The sequence below is a fragment of the Armigeres subalbatus genome, chromosome 3, assembly GCF_024139115.2.
Source record: "Armigeres subalbatus isolate Guangzhou_Male chromosome 3, GZ_Asu_2, whole genome shotgun sequence".
Classification (NCBI taxonomy): Eukaryota; Metazoa; Arthropoda; class Insecta; order Diptera; family Culicidae; genus Armigeres; species Armigeres subalbatus.
Genome location: NC_085141.1, coordinates 144,857,732 through 144,880,893, shown reverse-complemented (window position 1 = coordinate 144,880,893; position 23,162 = coordinate 144,857,732). Strand labels below are relative to the sequence as shown.

The 23,162-nt window shown below is 41.6% G+C and overlaps 1 protein-coding gene across 2 annotated transcripts in view; it reads right to left on the bottom strand.

Annotated features, from left to right (window-relative positions):
* Window positions 1-23,162, bottom strand: part of LOC134225667 (nuclear receptor subfamily 2 group F member 1-B) — a 216,270-nt gene that overhangs the window by 176,509 nt on the left and 16,599 nt on the right. The gene's annotated exons all lie outside the window — the stretch shown is intronic.

Sequence of the window (23,162 nt, the reverse complement as noted above, 5' to 3'; positions counted from 1 at the left end):
AAGACTATTTTCCTTAATTTATTATCTACTTGTTCCATTTGTTCTCCCCCTCGCTAAACCCACTGTGGCGAACCAGAACACCGTTATGCACTAAATTGCCCAAATTGAACTTAAATTTATGAAAAAGAAAAGGAAACAATTAAAATAACCTCAGGAAAATTCTCTTTTCTGACTGTGACTCGGAAGACAGTAGTAGGTGGTAGTAGTGCGCGCCATCTTAATCCGAAAGTTTAATTTTATAAAACAATCTGCATATGTAAGAGAGTGATGTTTCCTTAAAATTCTAAAGTGACTCAAGTCCCTTGGATAGAGGTTTTTTTTTCGAGAAATAAAAAAGTAGAAATACCTCTCGCATTCTGTAATCCCAAAATAGTCATTTTGAATACGACATTGCCGCCATCTTGGGAATCATCAGCGTCCGTTTTGGTCTGACCATCGAACCACGCCCCACGGGAGGGTTCAAGCCTCATCAATTGCGTCCCGTCAGCCGACGAGAACACGAGGCGCACCCCATTGGAGGTCCCAAGCTTCCCAGTTCCCAGTTGAGTTCCGGCCATGATATACGTCCTTCTCGGTCTGAACACCAAGCCGCGCTCCGCTGGAGGTTCCGCCTTACCAGTTCCGTCCGGACATCATCATCGTTTCAACCACCATCAGCAACAACCTTCAGCGCACGATTAGGTCTGATCACCGAACCGCACCCTGCTGAAGAACCCAAGCCTCACCAGTTGCGTCCGGACATCGTCATCCTTCCGTTAAGATTTGAGCAATAAACATCGTCCCACTGGAGGGCTCAAGCCTCATCAGTTGCGTCCTCCTCACCTCATGTATCCTGAGCATCCCTAGTGGTACATAGGGCCAAAGTAAAAGATCTCCATCCCGGGAGGCTGCTCGCTTTAGCCTTGGCCTGGGTCCACGTCAGATTCCTGTTGACTTCCTTTATACCAGTTGGGTCCGGACATCAAAATCGTTCCAATCACCAAATAGCGCTCCGCTGGAGGCCCCAAACTTCACCAGATGTGTTACGGCCATCATCAGCGTCCGTTTAAGTTTGAGCACCAAACTGCGTTCCGCTGGAGGGCCCAAGCCTTACCAGTTGCGTCCGGACTTCATCATCGAGCCAACCACCAAATATCCCACTTTTCACCAGTTTTGTTCCGGATATCATCAGCGTCCATCTCAGTCTGATTACCGAATATCACCTTGTTGCAAGGCCCAAGCCATACCAGTTGGGTCGGGATATCATCGTCGTTTGAACCATCGAAAGCGCTCATTTGGAGGGCCCAAGCTTTGCCAGTTGTGTTCCGGCCATGATCAGTGTCCGGCTCGGTCTGACCACCAAATCGCGCTCCGCTCGAGGATCCAAGCCTCACCGTTTTAACCACTTTAATCTTTCCTTCTATACCAAATAATACCCAGCTGGAGGGCTCAAGCCCCATCAGTTACGATCCCGAAGTCGGTGGTGAACCGAAACGTGTCTTGCTGGTTGGCCTCAGTCTCACCAGTTACTTATCGAAAGAGTTCTAACCACCGAACTGTGTTGCGTTGAAGAGACTTAGCCTAGCCAGTTCAACGTCAAAAATCGAACCAAGCGCCGCATGTCAGGTGAATTTCGGTCATCGTCGGTGCGCCACTGGAATCGAACCTTAGAAGGGGAGCTCAAGTATTGGTCTTAGAGTTCGTCTGATTGAGATGGCATATCCTTTCATTGGTCCGCGTTGTCAACAGTGGGTAGTCTGTCCGCAATAAATCGGGCAGCCGAGGCAGAGGTGAATGAGCAAAATGCTAAATATAATATTTCGATACACCCAGTTCTTTTTTTACACGGGTGGGTTTTAGACAAATTACGACCTTTAGCGTTAATGAAACTATGAGTTAACCCATGAAAAAATTCTCATAAAAATCAAAGAAAATTTGGGTGGTATTTAAAAAGCTGTGAAAGATCAGGTTAACCGGGAAATTAAAGAATACCAACCGTGTAAAAAAAATATATTGGGTGTAATCACAACAAAAACAAACATCACTTTTATCGAGTTACCCGCTCGCAAAAACAATTTCTTCTAAATCAAATGCGCAGCATGCTCAATTTTTTTAAACCACATATTAAAAGAAATTGTAATCAAATCACAACGTATGAAAATTAAATTTTCTCACACTCGAACTTACAAATCAAACATTTTTCTTTGATCGTTACAAATCTCTCTATATAAAAATGAGCTTGCTTTTCCTTTAAGGCATTATAACTGACGAATGGTTGGACCGACTTGTAAGATTTCCTCACTAATCGATTCATCTTGGGATCAGCTGTGTTTATATACATAAAAAGTTAAAACATTTCGCTGGGGAAGTTGAATAAATATAATACTGTGTGCAATCAACTAAAAGTTTGACAGGTCGAAAAAAAAAACAACCCGAGCAAGATCGGGCAGATTCGTCTAGTCTATGTATATAAAAATGAGTTTGCATTTTCATTGAGGCAATATAACTCATGAACGGGCTTACCGATTTGCAAGATTTACTCACCAATCAATTCTTTGGATCAGCTGTGTTTATATAAATAAAAAGACGATAAAATCCACTGGTAAAGTTGAAAATTATCAAAATGCAAAGTTTTTATTATCTCGGGAGAAAGCCACAAAACTCGAACTGAAATCGAGCTAGAGCTCGACGCTGCAATCAAATAAAGGTTGACAATTTTATCGAAAAATAAACAACTCGAGCAAGATCAGAAAGGTTCGACTAGTATTTAATAAAAATTGTGTCTACTAATATTCGAAAGGTTAAGAAGGGGGGATACTAAAAAATTAATATTTATTATAAAAAAATCCAAAAACTCCTCGGATTTCTCAAAGAATGTTTGTATGTGTATGTACGTATTTGCGCAAAAAACTCATTTATTTTAAGGAACTTATCCTTATCCGATTTGCTAGCAAATTTGGCCAAAAGGCACTATGGGCTCAACAGTTATGGCCAAAATAATATTTTTTTTATATGCACAAGAAAGGCACCAACACCGCTAGGTGGATTAATCAGGTTTTTTTTTAAATATTTGTATGGGCCTGATTATTTAAATAAAATATAACGTGAGCTCTCCGTTATGGCCAGATTAGCTGGCAACTCAAAATTGCCCAATACCAACGCCGGCCGTGTCCGAATGTAGGTCAATTGAAGAATGGTGAGAAATGGGTAAGTAACATGATACTTGCTTTGATGAAAACCGACAACTCATCTGCACTTTCATAAGAAATAGATATAGATATAGTAGATGGAGAGTGAGGATAATACATTCACTTGGCTTAAGATAAAATGTGTTGTTTAAGAAGGCCTTCGTTTTTTTGCTTGTTGATATTGATTTTATTGTTTAATCAGAATTTATGTTAGGAACTGTGGTAAAATAAAAGCTCCATGACTTTTAGTGCACATAAATCGGGTTTTCTCACTCATTTAACCATTTTGTCACACTGGAGTGATGCTAAAATCAATATTCTTATCTCACCATTAACTTCCCTATAAACCATTTACATCAAATTTCCATATAGGTCAGTCACTAACACTTATTATGTTTTCCATGAGTATGTTTGTACCAGTTTGTACGGACGTAACCGTGGCTGTTATTATTGTTGAAATGTTTGATATTTGAAACTTGCAAATTGGGAATGATTATTCAAACCAGTTAGCCAATCAGATGATTCATTGCGCATAACGTCAAAAAATGCCTCCAACTTGCCCCAACGTACCTTAACAAACATAGAATTAAAATAAAATATTACATTGCAAGTACGGAATGTAAATTGAGCGAAAAAAATGCACACTAAATTAGGTAAAAATTTTCACATAATTTCCTATCGAGAATGATTATTGAAATTATAATTTTAAATATTTTGAACGTTACTTTTCCACCAATTCAAGCTTTGATTAAACATAATTAGACATTATCTTTTTATTTAACAAATAAACACACCAAAGATGAAATATTGCTGCATAATGATGATGATCGGAAAACGGATGCATATGGCACTCGAATAATTATGCCGTATAATCGAAAACAAGTAATCTCATCCGAATGGGATCAATTTTCTCCTCTCATAAAATTGCTTCATCATCTCGATCCATTGCAAATCACTATTGCAGCAAGCGAGGCGAGCCCATTACAAACTTACTTGCGTTACTGATTGAATTTAGCCGCGTAATGAAGTGACCCCCAGAGGGCGACACATACTCGCTCAGTCCTGCGCTTCTATACACCAACTGCTCAAACCGGCAGCCTAAAAGCATCAGCAGCAGCAGCAACACAAGCAGACCAGCTGTCTGTCTGATAATGGCTTCCGTGGCTGATCCTTGCCTGACCCCGCACTGATTGAGGTTGTGTACGCCGCCGCGCCGTCACTCGAATGAGTTAGCGAGCGCACCTCCGAGAAGCGGCTGCCGTCGTCGCCGTAGGCGGGAAGATCCCAAGTGGAGGTAGCACGCGATTATTACTATAATACAAACACTCCACTAACCGAAACGGGGCCGTCCGCGTCCGGTTCGGGAAGGTGGAAGCCGATGGTCACCAATTATGATTATGCAGATTTTCCGTTCTCGGCGAGTCCTAAATTACTGGGTTGGAGCGATCAGGGCGAAAAGGCTTTGCGAAATGGAGATGTTGGATCACCGATCCGACGTCGTCGGCCGATCGCATCGCCGACCGGGGCCTGTTTTGGGTGGGCTGTGATTTATTTATTTTATACATTTTCCACGCAGCGATCGGCACTCATTTGAATACACAGGTGGCCTACGCCGCAAACGGTGGCCTGAAATGATTATAACTCAATTTATCACTCGTACCCGTTTCGGGTTCGGATTGTGAACGGCTTCTGAGCGACTTGGTAGGTCCAATTTTCTCTGCTTTTATGTGTTTTATTTAACGCTCACGTCCTGCAATGAAACCACCGTTCACTGGCTGCGAGAACCGATGAGATGGAGGAGCTTCTGGGCTTCTCCAAGCCGAAATCATCGTCATCGGTGGTCAAAGTTCCGTCGAGCGGACGTGAGGTTGAAAAATGAATTTCCTGGCGTCGAACTTTGGTGGCGCATCCTTCCAGATGGCGCTGTTCCGACACAGGTAACATTATGCAAATTGAAATTTGCTAAAAGCATCCTAATAGTCGTACTTTTGTGAGCCTATTTCTAGTCCTGGGACGGAGAACAAAACCCGGTATACAAAGAATAATCGCATTCACCGCTATTGTGTCCAGGACGTCGAATATTGTTACTGCCACCGCTGGCTGCTGTCAGGGTCTTTCTCAGGGCAACGACGGCGCTGCATGTCCTTTCCATTCATACTTCTTCTCTATGGGCAAAGGATAATGTGAATGAAAAATCCCTTGTCCCTCGGTCCTGGACCGAGCATTGCGTATAGCTGCCGTGGTACAGCAAGATCATACACTCGGGTCCGGGTCGGAAAGAAAAGAACCAGCAGGAGGTCCCCATTGACTAACGAGCGACTGTGTCCCTTCCATCCAACAACCCAAAACACACACAAAAAATCTCCTAATTATTAAAAACTTTTCCCCCCGTAGGGTTACACTACACTGCAAGCAAAACATTCGGCACAAAAGTGCACACACGAGCTATAACGACATCGAGAGAACGACGACGGTGACACAATGTTTCCAATTGTTTGACATTTTATCGGGACCAGCCTCCGGGTCCTGCCTCCTCGAGCGAGCGTCAGACCAATTGATTCAATTACTTGCCAGCCCCTCGCGGTGCGCTTGGCCTCCCGGGTGTTGTGCTGACGCTTCTCACGTCTTGCAAGAAAAGTTCACGTCGCGGGCTTTCAAGATCAAAATATTGCTCCCGCGCGGCACAATAGGATCGATTGCTATTCGGATGGTGGTGCTGCGAAAATCCCAAGTCCTAACGAGTTTCCTTCCCATCGGCGGGAGATTTAGGGAAATGTTTCCGTTAGAGATCGTCCCCATCGTCGATGGTGATGCGTTGGGCATACAGTTTCGAATTCTATTGTCGTTGTTGGTAGAACAATTAACTTGTGTCACATCACATTTTGACCCCCGACTGACAGGGTAAGGACCTTTGTTAGAAGGCAATAAAGATTTGTACTAAAAGGCAGACCAAATATTGACTTTCAGTTTCCGAAATTGGAAGATTTTAAATACGGTGAATTATTGAGTACACGAGTCCCTCGATTATCGACATGGTGAGCGGACAATTAAAGCGCATCTCAAACTAAAAACAAGGTCTTCTCAACATATTTATTTATTGTTTAGAAGAAAAGGGAAGAACAACAAGAAAAACAGAAAGAAAAACTATTGAATTTACTTATTTAATAATTAATAATCAATGAAATTGTCGTGAAATTGTTCGCAAAAATTATTTTTACTGCACGTTCGAATACTGCGATGAAGCAAAATGAGAGAGAAAATAGTTCACACATTGTTGGATCATATTTTCATTATACCTATATTGAAAACGAATTCAGTCACATTTCTTTACCTCGAAGTCGGTACAAAATATCTATCAGTATTTTGTTATTTTCGAGGAAATTTCATTTTCGGGGATCTGTTTTTTTTTGGAGGTTCTTTTTTCAAGGAAATGTCATTTCAGGCTTTTTTTTTGGGAAAATGTCATTTTCAGAGAAATGTTATTTTTGAAAAAAAAATGATATTCGAACAAATGTTATTATCGAGGATTTGTTTTTCGGGGAAATGATATTTTAAGCGAGATGTTACTTTTATGTGAATGAGGAAATGTAATTTTCGGGATTTTTTTTTTGAGAGGAAACGTTATTTTTGGGGAAAAGTTATTTTTAAGGAAATGTTACTTTTCACGTAAATGGTATTTTCGACAAATGCTATTTTCGGGGAAATGTAATTTTTAGGGAAAAGTTATTTTCAGACAAATTTAATTTTCGAGGAAATGTCTTTTTCGAGAATTTGTTTTTTTTATCGAGTGAGTGTTGTTTTTGGGAAAATGTTATTTTCGAGGAAATGATTTTTCGGGTAATTGTTTTTGCACAGAATTGTTATTTTCGGGGAAACGTCCATTATGCCTAACGTCCTTTTGCCTAACTTATGCCATTTCCGGAGAAATTATAATTTTTGGGGAAATGTTATTTGCAGCTAATTGAAACTTTCGAGGAAATATCATTTTCAGGGATTTGTTTTTTGGGGAAATGTTTATTTTCGGAGAAATGTTATTTTCGAGGATTTGTTTTTTCGGGGGAATGATTTTTCAAACGAAATGTTGCTTTTAGGTGAATGAGGAAATGTCATTTTCGAGAATTTGTTTTTTTCGGGGAAACGTTATTTTTGGGGAAAAGTTATTTTCGAGGAAATGTTTTTTATTCACGTAAATGGTATATTCGACAAATTCTATTTGCGTGGAAATGTCATTTTCGAACAAAAATAATTTTTGGTGTTTTTCGAGAATTTGCTTTTTTTGGGAAATGTTTTTTTTTTTTGGGAAAATGTTATTTCCGAGGAAATGATTTTTCGAGTAAATGTTTTTTCACAGAAATGTTATTTTCGAGAAAACGTCCTTATGCCACGTCCTTATGTCTAACTAAATGAAGCTTTTGGACAAAGATTCAAGTCTAGGAATCGGTTTTGGGAACATGTACAATCGTACAATCCCAAAGAGTATCGTATGAAATGAAGAATGAGGAATTTAAATTGTGCCTGAGGAACATTAACCTAATGTCTATCATGCCTATCGTGTTAACGTCTAAAGTAACATAGCACTGTGTTTTATGATATTTCGTTTTTAATTTCCAAACATTTAAAAATATTTTTTTTTGAGATAAGTTAATCCTAAATAAGAAAACGAATCGATTGCGTCAATGAAATTAGAGGTTTTGGCATTTGATCGTAAATACATTCGTCGATATTTCAAATTTAAGCAACCTTTTTAAATATATCTCAATTTTGTTATTGTTTTATGCTCGTTTCCTTACCTTAAAGACATTATATTCCCCAATAGGTTTTTGCCGCATTACCGCTTAGGGTTCGTTCATAAATAACATAACGCTAACATTGACCATTTTCAACCCCCATCCACCCGCTGGTTAGGTTTCTTCTATGGAAGGGATTCAAAATTTGTATAGGCCGTAACGCTGACAGATACACTCCCAACCCCTAGTGCGTTATGTAATTTGTGAATGGTGTTCATTATGGGCAAATATAAGGCCAATTATTCAGGTCGGTTCACACTAAAGCCTTTATTAATTTTTTGTTTCCAAAATAGTGTAGGTTTCAAAAATATTGGTTCTACGAAAAAGTTAGCCCTGAATAGATTAAAGAATCGACTATGACCAGTGGTGGCAATTAATACGGTCAAATTTCAAGCACCGAAAACTGTTCGCCAAAATCAAATTCGCAAAATGTTCTAAGAAGAGAAGCCTTTTCTTCCGCAGCAGACTCTTTGTTCGCTGCTGTGTGAGAGTTTCGTGCCGTCTGCTTCACCATTTTGTGTATCATAATGATCACAATTCTACGTGGTGGGACGACCGCAGATACTGAAATAGTATTTAGTGTCGGAATTTCTTCCTCTGTGTTGGTGGGACAAGAGGAAAAAAAATGGAGTTATCAGAATGAACACAATTCTGTGTCGTGGGACACTCACATAATAAATTTGAGTGTCAGGATATCTTCCTCTGCGTTGGTGGGACTCCTGCAAGATGAATGGTGGTGTTGTGTATAATATTGAACACAGCTCTTTGCATATACACTGAGTAGAATTGAGTGTCGGATTTTTTTCCTCTGAAATGGTGGGATGCCGGCAAGAAAAATGATGATATTGTTAATCAGAATGGAGACAATTATACGTGATGGGACAGCCGCAAAATAGATTTTAGTATCGAAATGTCCTCTTCTTCATTAGTAGGACGCCCGCAAGAAAAATGGTGTTGTTGTGTGTCTTAATGATCACCATTTATCGGCGGAATTTTTCCCTCTAGGTTGGTTAAACTGTAATTGCAACTCTGTGGGGTGGGACACCCCCTTGCACTTCAGGAGAATTGAGTGCCAGACTTTAATTTTTTCAGCTGGTAGGACGCCCACAAGAAGAATGAAAGAACGTTATTGGGGATCAGAATGGTCGCAATTCTGCATGGTTGGAGTCCGCATACACCGCAATAGAATTTTATGTCAGAAATTCATCCTCTGCGTTGCTGGTTATTCCCCGCAAAAATAATGATGTTATTATTGATCAGATTGATCACAATTAGAATATGTAAAAACAATTCTTCTTGAAGAGACACTGGCATGCTCTGCGATAGGATGGACTTATTTAGTTTATTATTCCTGCTATATTTCTTAAAGGACATTTTTTGGAATTTAAAAAAATGTACTAAATTGTACAAGCTTATGTCGTAAATTTGTAAAACCATATATCTGATGCGTTGATATTGAAGGGCCCATCGACTCATGGAAATATCGTCATGTTGATCAGAAAATACGTCGGAAGATGATTGAGGATCAAAAGCAGCCTTTCGAACCCACATTATTGGCTGCCTTGTTGAAACCAGAAGTTTGACACGTTTTTCCTCTGGATTCCAAAGCATATTTTTCATAGTCCCAAACTTCAAGATTTTAAGAAACAATAACAAAAATTGTGTTTTGTGGTTTCAAAACCCAAGCTTGTAACATGATTACGGGCCACTGTAGAGATTTTCCCAAAATCAAGTCAAAAAGGTCTAAACGAAATGTACTCCGAAACATGGCTACCGTGACGGGTTTGATATCGATGTCATAGGAACGCCATTGCTATCAATGATTTGTGAAACCATGAAGTTGGAGATTTGCTTACTTTAGTTAGGTATTTTAAGCATTATGCCAAAATATGCTTTATGAAGATCAACTCAATTTTGAAAACTTCAACTTCTCCGGGAGTGCTCGTCCACAATGGCATCAATAATGGTCGTCACTGTAATTGTGCCTCAACATTTCGGAAAATGAATTCTTTGAATATGGTTATGATTAAAGAGGCTGCACTCATAACAAAGAGATGAAGTGTCAAAATTGGAACAGCGCATTTGCTGTCAAATCAGTTGTTCCAATCGAGCACAAGGTTGTTAAAGGTAGGATTATTGCGTCTCTTTGTTTTTCCAGGCTCGTTAGTTATGATAAGCAAATTCTTAATAGATAATTCTTTTTTAATTTCTTTAGCGGAAATGACGCCTGAGGCAGATTTTCTTTTATTCTTCGTATTTTTATCCAATGATGTTATGACCGAGATTCGGAATATTTGTAGAATTATTTAATGGAAGCCATCATTACTCCTATCAATATTTTACTTTAGAGCAATTGTTTGTATCATCATATAGAAATTATTTTTCTCAACTTTACAAAAGTGAAATCTCAATTGAAATATTTGTAGAAAAAAGTTTAGTTTCTTGTTTTGAGAAAAATACGAAAGTCCATTATTGTCGTTCAATATATAAAAAAAACATCACCAATGTGCGAACAATTAAGTGCTATTACTAATCCTTAAATATACAAACTTTCACATAAGCTGAGAATAAGAGTCACATTTGGGACGGCCGAAAATGAAGACATCCAACCAACTTTCGACCAACATATAGGGAAAAGGATTAACTTTTAGTCCGTTCGCTCATTCATCCACCCATATTCCGGTTGCCCTGAACGTTCTTTGTGTGTCTCGGACCTGTGAGGAAAATGTTTACCAAGCGCGCTCACCTCTGCCTTCAACTGACTGTCGTCGGTGACTGAAACGATCGCTTAGGAAATGCGTTGACTTTTCCACGAACTTTGGCTTCGGTTGATGTTGCAAACCCATACACCCATAGGCGACCGAGTTGGGGTCCATTGTTGATTTATGTCCTCCCGGTCCTAACCGGGTAGGTGCCGCCATTAAAAGTTAATGAAAAAGAAACCTCTCGACGTTGTGTTTTTGCATACCCATAATAGCGTCTATTTACTCAAACGAGATGACCCTACGACCGCCGCCTTCCCATTGACTAGGCGCTCGTAACATCACTGAACGCCCCCCCTCCTAGAGCAGTCGGTGGATGATTTATGGACAATAAGCCGGGGCTCTTGACGGGATAGTGTTTTGGAAAATAATGCGCGCGAAAGATTAACTTACTGGGGAGGATGCAGTTATCGCATCTTAGACTGGGGGTGCGCTGACGTTATCTTCTTCAGCACGACGAAAGGTCCAATAAATCGTGAGGTGCAGCTCGGGGTATGACACATTGTCAGGTAATTTGTAAATAAGATTGTTTTTCTATGTCACATCTATCAACAGGGATAGAACATTGATTCAGAGGAAGGTGTATTTTCGTATTCCGAATGGAAAAGCAGTGAATTTATTCCCATTAATTTTTTCCCATTCATGTACGAACAAGTGATTGTGTTGCGATCATTGCATTTATAATGAGGAAGCTAATAAAACCCGTTCTAATTACATGATCATATCAAGTTGAACATATCCAGATTGAATAAAAACACGTGTCCAAAAGCTCTTAATTAAGCTAAAAAAGTAATGATAATCACTAACCTATCGCGCAACCTAGTTGTTGATGTTTGCAACCGTGTTCAACAATCACTCAAAGTCGGGTACCATATGTAGTTACCACCTATTATAATGATGCAGGCGAAAGGATTGCTGTTTTTCGCGATTAAATTTGCAATGCTTAGGAGTAGATCTTCAGCTGAGCATAACTCGTAACATAGTTTTTCATTATTTATCTCATTACTGCTGCGTTGCTCAGCTAACTGGCAAGCCATAAGAACTCCGTTGGTTCTTTTCCGCTCGGAAGGCAATTAAGAAACTTCATGAAGCGTTCGATGCTGTTTTCCAGCTGCTGCTGATAGGCAAACGGTGTTTTACAGTATGTTCCCTGCCACATATCGCACTGCACTAGTCGGTGATTAAAACCTATATCGTCATAACTTTGGCGTTGGAACAACCACCTGCAACTGCAGGGTAGGGAACGAGCCCTCCAGGAGACGTCAGAGTTGCATAATTTGACGGGGCTCGCCAACAAAGCCAACGGTTCAGTTTCGCTCTATTGTATTTAGGATCTCCACCGTAAGGTAATTGAAACCGATTGCGGATCCAGAACGATTGCAGCGAGCGAGATAACCTGAAGCGCGCGCGCGGCAAGCAAATCTCCCGCCATCCATCATCGTGGAACGAAGCTTTCGCTTCGATGCGATCCGAGCCTCAACCAAACCATGTGGGGTGCGGTCCGGCGTTGGGCGCCTTGGGCCACGAAAATCGGATAATTAAATTAAAAAATATATGATACACCTATTTATCTAGATTCGCATTGTTCGCTTCCCGGTTGCCGTTGCCATCGCGGTCCGGAACGAATAGTTATGGGCTCGCAACTGGGACTGGGACGGGCGGGAACGACTGCCTCCGGGAGGGATCCTTCTCCACCCACTCAGAGAACGTCGTCAGAGTCAACACCGATGACTACCCCAACTGCAGCGCACATGTACGAGATGTACGACATAGGTAGGCACATGGGTGTTCCAAAAATGTTTACTTTTATAATGAAAATTTTAAAAACGTGATTCTGATACTTTTTTATAATTCCACTACTAATTCCCTTTTTATTAAAGTTCTAATTAATTCGAAACTCAATTAAAATTTTGAATAAGAATTATAAGTATCATAAAAAATATCAAACTAAATTTAAAATGGTGAGCTAGTACCAATTATTTTATTTTCTTTAGAGAGAAGCATGATTAATTATCCAGAAATATGATTTTACGCAAAGATCGTGATGAAAATCAAATACGTTTCAACAATATTCAAATTTAGATCGCCCTAGTACGACCGGAGCAGCAGGATTATTCACTCATTTGTTGCAGAAGTTCAGTTCGGTTTCAAGCCCGGAAGGAACGGGAAGATGTATCACATTCGGGTTCTCGACTTTCATCCCTGGGCCGCTTTGTGCTTGTGCGGTTGGATGGCTGCTGGAGAGATGTCGAGAATGCCGTCTCATACGTACCATGACGCGACGGCTAGTGGGAAGTAGTGCGGGTTGGGAGGGAGCCTTCAGCAACGAGATAATTTTGAGGTTCGTTGGGAGATAATTGATTATGAAACCCCTTTTTGCGGTGGCGGCTAGGTTGCGGTGTGTCGTCGTGATAGATCGGGAAAAGTGATCCCTGTGAAATTATGCATTATTCATAAACACTGTCCGACCGTTGGTGACGGGGAAATGGTACGAGAGGTGGCGATGGCGGGCTGGTATGTAGTGGCAGAATCGGTCACATATGCAATATTGTAACATCCGTATCGTCGTTTGAAGGTTCGGAGGTTTGGGAACGGTGGCAGGGGAATGGAAATGGGAATTGTCCGGCAGGCATATCGGGTTTGTTGTGGATAAGCGGGACAGTATGTGAAACGGATTGAATTGAAGTGTTTCTCAATCATTAGGGGATGAACCACTTCTATTGACGGAATAATGATGAGTTTAGAATAGTATAGGAAAAAAATCAAACTCAAGGCCGATTCAAATCATGGGCGAGTTGAAAACTGCCGGGATAATGGACCAAATCATCCATTTAAATCATTGCATGATTTTTGAGCTTTTCTTAGTTGAAAATAGCCCAAACAAAAGAAAATAACTCAAACAATGTCTCGTTTTTTAAATATTTCCTCCTCCAATGTAAAGAAAGTAATCTGGTCAATAACTACCCACTTATTGATTCCCTCTACTAAATTATTTGGCCGCATTTCATCATCTAAAGAATTCAATGATGTTCCTGCGATTTTACTTAAATTGAGAGGAAGGAAATATTTGTACAACTGATTGCACACATTATCAACTTGAGAAACTCTATTTGAGAACCACTGTCCCAGACCATTTTGGAACCGCAATTTTTACGCTGTTTTGTAGAATGTTAACAGGAAATATTTTTGCATAAATTTGCATAGAATGCAGCAAACCTAGAAATGGTGAAGTCTGAGGGGATTTTTTCCCTCCGCTGATTCCAAATGTGAGTGATATGTTGTCGACACCCGAAGAAGTGGAACATCAACGTCCTGGGAAAGGTCCTCCGAGTTTCTCGTCGCCTGGTGCATATATCAAAATATTTAATTCAATTATGTTTGATTAAAAATCAGCGACGATTGCTGCTACTCGACTCGGGATGGACAATTCTGTTCCCCGGGAGAGAAAGAGTCACACATGTGTTGTCAGACCAAGAGTTATCGAGTGTCAAATTTTAATAAATTTCATCATAAATTAAAACCGTAGAATCCCGCTTGCAAAACGTCCTCGTCCTCGCCCGAATGCAACTGACTGTCGACAGGGGGCTGCCTCCGCCAGGGAAAAGGTGTATAATTTTCCTCTCAGCGTGGGTGTGTATTTTTCCCTCCTTGTTGGCCCGGTGGACCCGAAGATGATGATGATGATCACGGACCAGTCCTCCGCCACCACACCATCGACGTCGTCATGGGCAATCGATCATACGAGCACGTTTCACATGAACGAAACAAAAAAAAATCGTGGAGTGTTGTTTCTTCGCCTCGTTGCGATATTAAAAGGTTCCGTCCTCACATCATCCCCCTCAACGACAACAGGAACGGTCCACGAGAGGAAAATGTATATGAACAAAATAATAAATTATTTTCTGATCGACGATGATAGCGATTTGCTGCGCGCGAGCACGAGGACGTTGATCTCCGATCCAAACTGGGACGGGAAAATCGATACGATCGCATTAAATCTCCACCCGCGTGACTCGCGGATCCAATCCTCCACCGTCCACCACCTGGAAGCGGTAAATTGGCAACACTGCTCGTTTTGACGGAAGATTCCACCAGCAGTTCAATAAACCCAGACGTCGTCGTCATTATCATCAACATCATCATCATCATAGAGAGAGAAACGATCATTTAATTCGGTGCATCAGTACTATTGTTCGAGTATAATTAAACCGTTAACGGGAAGATGCGCGTGGGTCGCGCTGTGCTGGGATCCCCATCCGGACCTCGCGATCCCCCAAATCGAATCACCAAGAAAGACAAAACGACTCTGCATTGCATAAAGAATAAGATCACGACTTTTGGAACCGCGCGGCCGGTACTTATGAGTTTATTTCTTTCGATTTTCTTTTCATTTCCTCCTCGACACTACTCGCGGGCTCATTTGGCACCGAATCTGAAGGGCAGCAGGGCCCAAGATGGCCATAGGTCTCTTCCCTCTGCTGGCTGGCGCCTGCGGGCTAGCCCAGTGATTCGTGAGATCGGTCGCATGTTGATTCCCCCGCTATCGGGATCTGTGCTGCCGTTGCGGGTGACTTACTGTACGTAGTACCGCGGAATGAAGATGGGCTTCCCAACGGACTGTACTGCGCTGTTCGCTGGGTCCAGTCTGGGGTCCGATTCTCACCGAGACGGTCGACGTGCAACAAAATAATATTGAATTAAAATCAATTGGAGTTGCCAATCGAGCGATTGGCGGCTGGACTGACCGGGCTTGGCTGATGGGTTGAAAGTACCTAACTAAGTGGTGGAGATGCAGGCTGATTAAATTTATATTTTCGAATGCAACAATTTGTGTACTACCTGGAAGTATTCGACGATGTAAACTGAAGGATAGAGTCTTCTAGTTTTCTGTGAAGATGAATGCGTTTGTATTTCGCAGAAAAAGTCAAAACAACGTCAGTTATTGTATACAGTCCTCAGAACTTGACCAATTCGAATCGGTGTAATTTGATAATATTCTTACATTTGTTAATCCTTAGGGGTGTACACATGTTACGTACGCACTTATGGGAGGAAGAGGCTCTGTCGCTCTCTTCCGCAAAATATAAATAAATAATCTTTTGTAGAAAGAAATGGGGGAAGGGGGTTGAAAAAAAAACAGAAAATTGCTCACGTAATAAGTGTACGACCCCTGAGTAAACGCCTTATCACTGATTAGTCTGATGCAAAGGAAATACTTGAAAAATAATATAATTCCTTTGCATCAAATTTCCCTTCATCTGCGGTTGTGCTATTAGTTTCGACACAATGATGTTTACATCCATACTAACACAGATAAGCCATTTTTATTTTTTTTATTGAGTCATCGTTTTCGAATCGAGCTTCGCATTCGCCAGCAATTGGCTGTTTGACATTCTGACGATTTTGACAATGAGCATGCGCGCGCAGGGATGTACACAGAATGCGCCCGCACAATCTCCGGGAATCTCCGCCACAACGAAACCAAAGTGCGCACGGTGTGACGGCGCGGCGGGCGTTGATGGCAAAAGCCCCCAGGCGGCTTCTCCGATATCCGATAATCATGATCATTAGGTTCCGTGGTGCGATGCGGCGCGACGCGGTGAGGTACACTGACGATTATATTGATCGGTTTCATCATCATCATCATCGGGTTTATTATTAATAAAGTGAGTGAGTGAGTGAGTGAGTTCGGAAGGCACCGAGCCGTCGATCGACGACTCGATCATGTCGCCGCGAGGAACGCGGATGGGGTACGCTTCTTCGGGGCGGGATCGTGTGTTGTGTTTTGCGAATTTGACGGCGATGGTGTGTCCCGTCAGAGAAAGAGAGTCGCAGGGTCGCATCAGGCAGCCCTGCGCACGCGGTGCTGTAACGGCGACGATCGACGAGCATGGTGACCGAGGGTGAAGAGTAATGCACAAAGCGCGAGTGCCGAGTGATCACGGGGCGCGAGTAGGTCACGATTTCTTGCATTCCTCCTTCTCGGTACGGTTCCACCCATCGCCGTGCCTGTTCCTCCGTTCAGCTCGTGCGTCCTGCTGCGGCTGTTGTGGCAATCGATCGATCGATCGATCGGAGCAGGAGCTGTGCGGTGGCAGGAGGATAAGAGCAACAGAAACAGAGAGAGAGTGAGCGCGCGAATCGAACGGCGCGAGAGTACGATTGAGGTTAATAGTTAATAAAATCTCAGCAGGTTCCGCGGAGGTGCGGGTGGCGGGAGCTTGCAGACTGCGACCCAGAGGACTTGACCAGATACGACGGCGTCTGAACTTCCGTAAAAGGTTAGAACATGGCAGTTAATTTCTCGTATTCAAATCGAATTACGCTCTGAAAGACGTGCTCATTAGCGTGTTGTTTTGTTTAGCGAGGAGCTCCACCGGAACGACATTGTTTACGTCGGGCGGTTGTTGGTTGAGGCTGTCGTTGCGTGTTCTCAGAAAGCAAATCGACGGCATCCTGTTCGTTGTTGTGGGCGCCCGAAAACAACGGAGACAATTTCCACCAGAAGCGACTAATTCGTTTCCGCTAAATAGCGGCGAAGTGTGGTCGTCAATCTGCGAAAGGGGATTCGGTCGGTAATAATTACTCTTGGACGAAGGCGTTCGCAAACCCATTTCCCAGATAGCGATCTCGACGAGCCGCGATAGGGAGACCCCTCCGTAATTGGACCAGAAGGAGCGAGATCAAAGCCCTCTCACGTGTTCTCGCGCCCGTTTGACGCCTTTCGCGCACCGTTCCGTGTCCGTGCGCTATGGTCAGTGATTAAATTACTTAATTATAATTAATATCGGTTTTTATAAATCAGCATTTCCAAGCTGATTCCCACAGCGAGAAATGGAACGGAGCTCCAGTTCGGAACACGACTGTCTATAATTTCCAACCGATAAGATAACTAACCACCGCCGCCCGACCGACCGGCTAAGCAACTCAGCCGGAGCAGCAGCAGAAACAACAACAGCGTGGTTCCCGCCGTTCTCGTTCCGTCCGTCGGGCGGTCGACCGAGATCGTGAAGTGATTGACTGACTGTCTGAGAGACTGAACTGAATCGCCCAGGATCGGATCGGGGCTCGGGAGGGGGATTCAAAAATCCGTGAAGTTGTGAGGTTTTCTCGCGCCTCGCGCAAATTCTTCCGTTGTTGGTTGGTTTGCTGGTTGGTTGGCTGCAAATGTTGCATGTTTTGAATAAATTTAATGCTTGCAAGTTCACTGGCCGGGAAGCCACAGTCAGTCAGACAGACAGGCAGGCAGTCAGTCAGCTGCTGTCTTTTCTCCTGAACCTGCTGCTGCTGCTGCTGCTTTTGCGGCCTCTGTTGGTGTTGTTGTTGATGAAGATTGTGAACCGCCGACCGGCCGGAACAAGATGAGAGCAGCAGATGTTGGGAGGGGAGCGCGCGCTCACCTGCAACGGGCGGGTCTGGCGTGCATAAATCCGATGCATTTGCAATTGCGTTCCGGATGGGTTTTGTTTTTGAGAAAGGCGCGGAGGATTTTTTCCGATGCATGCCTAGTTGTGGAGATGTGATTGCAAATTCTTCAAAGTTCTGATTCCAGTGGAATCTGACTGTTGGCATTCAGATTTTTTTTTAACTCTCGGCCTTCTGCATATATAGACAATTTTTATTATAAATGCACATATGCAACTTTTTAAACGTGCAGAACGTGCAATACTAAATAAATATTTAGTTTTATTTACAAACATTCCAAAAACTTCTTCATTTTTGAATTTGATAATGCAACATTCTTCACTACAAGTTCCAGCGAGAATTACTATTTGAACAATGTTATAATCACATTCTTAGTAAATTTATTCTGTTTTCCATTGTGGGTCCCTTAAATGATTATGGAAATCTAAATAAAATCGAAAAATTATTGCATTTGTTAAAAAATGTTCGGGAAATTCATGATTTCTATAAAAGAAATTATTATTGACCCCCTAAATGTTTTATTTTTGCCGAAGAAGATAGATAGGAGACATTATTTAAAAAAAACATATTCGTGCAAGCTTTATTCATGCCTACTCACAAACCTCCAAACCCATGGCATCCCAAAATGGTTTCTAAATGGACCTTTCGGAAAGGAACCTGTCAAGTAAGTAATTCCTGACTCAGTGCCGTTGGGCCGGGCGCTATCCTCACCTTACTCTTCTGAGCGACCTTGGCATATGTTCTGAGCGTTTGAATATGCCAAACTGCGAGCATCTACCAGTCCCACAGTGCGGAAATCTTCTCACACCGTAACTGAGAAGCACCCGTCGGATTTGGTGGATACTTGTAGCCGCAGGTCACCCTATGAGGTTCCCAGTTCGCAAACCTTAAATTCTTGCCATTTAGTTAGTGAGACAACATCACCTTGGCACTCCAGGATTTCTTCCCTGGATGGTAAGTAATTGTAGGTCCCGTTATTTGTTACTGAAAATAGACTGCGGTTCAAAGCAATGGCATCAACAATATTATTTCCATCAAGGTCGCAGGTAATTGCTACAACAATTCGGCAACAAGCTTCTCACGTCGTTGGTGGGCTAATTTGTGGTCACCTACGCAATCCAGCGCCATGTAACGAAAGAAGAGGATTCGCTGCTTCCTTCAGTGGTAATGGATTGAGTGGGTGGGCTCAAATTAACCCACCAGCGACGTGAGATGCTTTTGTTTACAAAAACAGTTTCACTCTTTTGAAATGTTGGTGCCGAATTAGTAAAAATAATAAAATTGGTTTTTGAAGCGCAAAATAAATGGACGTGAAGAAAGACACGCAATAAAATTTTGATATGTTGGAATTTTTATTTCATGTATATACTCTTCTACAGTACACTCTGCTTTGTAACGGAGAAGGGTCGTTTGACCGAGATTTTGTCCATAAAAGTAGTTTGCCGAAAGTGCCGTTTCTTCGCACTTGCTACTTCTCACTCCTCAATTCCCAATTCTTACTTCTCACAGGGAGAATGCGAAATAAGAAATTAAATGTAATAAGTGAGAAGTGAGAAATGGGAAATTTCGTTCATTTCTCACTTCACATTTCTCATTTCGGCACCAACATTTCAAAAGGGCGAAACTGCTTTCGTAAACAAGAGCTTCTCACGTTAAAATCCAACACCACTGATGGAAGCAGCCAATCCTGTTCTTAGGTTAGATTGCGTGGGTAGGCACAAATTAGCCCACTAGCGACGTGAGAAGCACTTGTTTACAAAAGCAGTTTTGCCCTTTTAAAATGTTGGTGCCGAAATGAGAAATGTGAAGTGAGAAATGAACTAAACTTCCCATTTCTCACTTCACACTGTGTAAAGTGAAAAGTAAGAAATGAGATTGGTTTTTTCTTAGATCTCACTTATTACTTTTCATTTCTTATCTCTCATTCTCACTGTGAGAAGTAAGAATTCGGGAATTGAGGAGTGAGAAGTAGCAAGTGCGAAGATGTGAGATACGAGGGTGAAACCCCTCACTTATCATTTCTCACTCCTTGGGAATGAAAAGTGAGACGACTCGCACTTCTCTTTTTTATAGTGAGAAGTGAGAAGTAAAAAAGGATGAGAAGTGAGACGTCTCATTTCTCACTTTTAATTATTATGAGTCACTTTTCACATTCTCTATTGTTTGACCAAATGATATTTTCGGCTGTATGACCCGTTTGGCATTCAACGGGGCATTCCTTAGCTATGCGGTAAGAAGCGCTGCTACAAAGCATGATCATGCTGAAGGTGGCTGGGATCGATTCCCGGTCCGGTCTCGGAAATTTTAAGTTTGGAATTTTTTTTCGACTTCTTTGGACATGAAAGTATCATCGTGTTGGCCACATGAAATAAGAATGCAAAAATCGTACCATGGCTTGGAAACCTCGCAGTTAATAACTGTGGAAGTGCTGAAAAGCGGTCCCAGTGGGGGATGTAACGCCAATAAGAAAAATAAGGTTACAATGCGTTTTATTAAAGTTCAAATTTTTCTTGTCTGTATTCTGCTACCGTTATCAAACTTCCGGATTTTCCTATCATCGCATATTTAGTTTTTGAGATAAATTCACATCAATTGAGATACAGTGAACTCTCCCTTACTCGATGTTATGAAGCTCGATTGAATCTAGCATACTGCTTTCCCTCCGTGAGTCGATATCTTCCATACTTGATATTCTCTAAGTCGAAGTAATTTTCCAATGCATTTTCACCTCGCCAACTCGATGTTGTCAGAAACAGTTACATGCATGATATAGTTAGCGTTCGTACACTAATTACGTAAGCACTTATGGGGGGAGGGTCATGTCATTATACTACGCTCTATATGAACAAAAAATAATTTGTTTGGGGAAAATCTTTCATGGGGAGAGGAAGGTTCGGAAAACACGGAAAATATGCTTACGTAATTAGTGTACGACATCTTAGAAGTTCGAGCGATAAGCGATAAGTGAGAAATGAGAAGTGACACATAAGATGTTAGAACGTGAGAAATTCGAAGTGAGAAGTTAGAAATGAGAAGAGAGACGTGCAAAGTAAGAAGTGAGTAGTGGGTAGTGGGAAGTGACAAATGAGAAGTGAGAAGTTTGAAGCGAGACATTCAAAGTGCGAAGTGAGTAGTAACAAGTGCATAGTGAGAAGTGAAAAGTTATAAGTTTTAAGTGAAAAGCAATAAGTGAGAAATGAGAAGTCAGAAGTAGATGTTATAAATGAGAAGTGAAAAGTGAAAAATGAAGTGAGAAGTGAAAAGTGAAAAATAAGAAGTGAGATGTGTGAATTGAGAAGAGACAAACAAATAGTGAGAAGTGAGAGGTGAAAAGATAAGTAAAGTAAGTGAGAAGTGCAAAGTGATAAGTGGGAAGTGAGAAATGAGAAGTGAGTAGTTAGAAGTGAGAAATTCAAAGTGCGAAGTAGTAGTGGGAAGTGAAAAGCTAAAAGTTATAAGTGAGTAGTTGAAAGTGATAAATGAGAAGTGTGAAGTGAGATGTGCAAAATGAGAAATTAATAGTGAGAAGTGAGAAGTGAGTAGCGGGAAGAAGGTGAGAAAGGAGATGGGTGGAGCGAAAAGTAAGAAGTAAGTAGTGAGAAGTTAAAAATGAGAAGTGAGAAGTGAGAAGCGCGAAAAAAGTTATAAGAAGTGAAAAGTTGGGACAAAGAAACGGGATCCTTTCGCTTTTCTTTCTTCTCCCGTCTTCTGTCTACTCCACATCTCGCTTCTCACTTCCCAATTATCATCTCTCACTTCTCACCCTTTGCTTCTGTTTTTGTCACTACTCACACCTTACTATCACTTTTCGTCACTCATTTTTCACTTTCCTCACTTTTTTCACTTTCCTCACTTTTTTCACTTTCCTCACTTTCCACTACTCACATGTTACTGCACACATCTCCCTACTCAATACTCACTTACGTTTCTTAGTACTCACTTCTCACTATTCTACATGCATTTCGAACATCTCATTTCTCACTTCTCAGTTCTCACTATTCACTATTCACTTCGAACATCTCACTTCTCGCTTCACTTAATACGGAAACAAAATTTAAATTATCTCGATACCTCAATTTCGAGTTCTATTTCGAGTAAGAGAGATTTCACTATAATATCATCAAATTAGTCCATATACGGAGAACTTTACAGCGAAAATCATCTTCCAGGAGCACATTGTCTGTAGTAGTTACAACAAACACGATAAACCGGCACCGACACCAATCGAAATAATTCGATGTGTCTTCGCAAAATCACCATTTCAAATTCGAATTTTAGGCCTTTGAAAGATCCAAAAACCTAGGTGGACATATGCAGGCATTTTTTTCTAAATTGGTTCAGTCGCAGTCTTCTGAAAATATTTACCTATGTGGCACCGCTGCCAAAAGTAGTTCAGAACTGTGAAAGTCTAGTAGCAGTCCTAGAAGCTCAGTCAACAGCACACCAAAAACATCGAACTATTCAAATCGGCAATTCATTATGTTTGCTCAATAAAATTGCCAATCCCTCCCATTATAGCAGTGATTTCCCGCATTCATCGACCGAAGCCTTTGCAATCACCATAACAGCGATAATATAATTATCTAATCATAACATAACAACTCACTTGCCCCTTTCATACTACAATCAACAGTCGACAAGAGATACAAAAATAACCGGCGAAACGACTGTGATGCTCCCGAGCATCATTCAATTAAGCGATAAACACATTAGGCACTCGCACGTAATAACTCAAAAAAGACAACAACACAACTTTTAACCAGCATCCTTCTGTATCAGTCAGTCTTTTCACTGACATTTGACACTCGATTTCTTTTCTCGGCCGCCGCAAACAGCACAAAAACCCCTTCATCCCGTCTTTCCGGATCACTCGGAAGTTCTTCTACCTGGTGATGTCGGGTTCGGGGCTAGGGTCAAATCCGAAAGGGATGCTGTTCTTTCCGCTGCATCATCGTCATCCTCAACATCAGGGGCGATACGAGGTCTGAAGCGAGTCATCCTCTCCCCGAACCCGGTGGAAG